This window comes from Heptranchias perlo, chromosome 6 (genome assembly GCF_035084215.1).
Source record: "Heptranchias perlo isolate sHepPer1 chromosome 6, sHepPer1.hap1, whole genome shotgun sequence".
In the NCBI taxonomy this organism is placed as follows: Eukaryota; Metazoa; Chordata; class Chondrichthyes; order Hexanchiformes; family Hexanchidae; genus Heptranchias; species Heptranchias perlo.
The window spans coordinates 54082798-54083339 of record NC_090330.1 but is presented as its reverse complement, the minus strand read 5'-3'; positions in this window follow the sequence as shown (position 1 = coordinate 54083339).

Below are 542 nucleotides of genomic sequence, written 5' to 3'. Positions count from 1 at the left end.
TAATTTGCACTTTCCACCACCAGAGGGAGCTCCATCTCTTAAAGGGAAGATGTTTCTTAGAAATCTCTTAAAGGTAGTTTGTACCTGTTATTTGCTGAAAATAACAGTCTACTGTCTGCATGGTGTCTGAGCAGAGATCAGACATCGCACACGTAAAACACAGATGCAGATCCCATCCCTATGTTTGCACACTGATGAGTTATAAGAACATAAGAACATAAGAAATTGGAGCAGGAGTAGGCCAATCGGCCCCTCGAGCCTGCTCCGCCATTCAATAAGATCATGGCTGATCTGATCCCAACCACAAATCTAAAGAACACAAGAAGTCGGAGCAGGACCCGGCCACATAGCCCCTGGGCCCTCTCCGCCACCCACAGGGCATTGACCGATCCGAACTCAGCTTCATGTCCAATTTCCTGCCCGCTCCCCATAACCCCTAATTCCCTTTACTTCTAGGAAACTGTCTATTTCTGTTTTAAATTTATCTAATGATGTAGCTTCCACAGCTTCCTGGGGCAGCAAATTCCACAGACCTACCACCC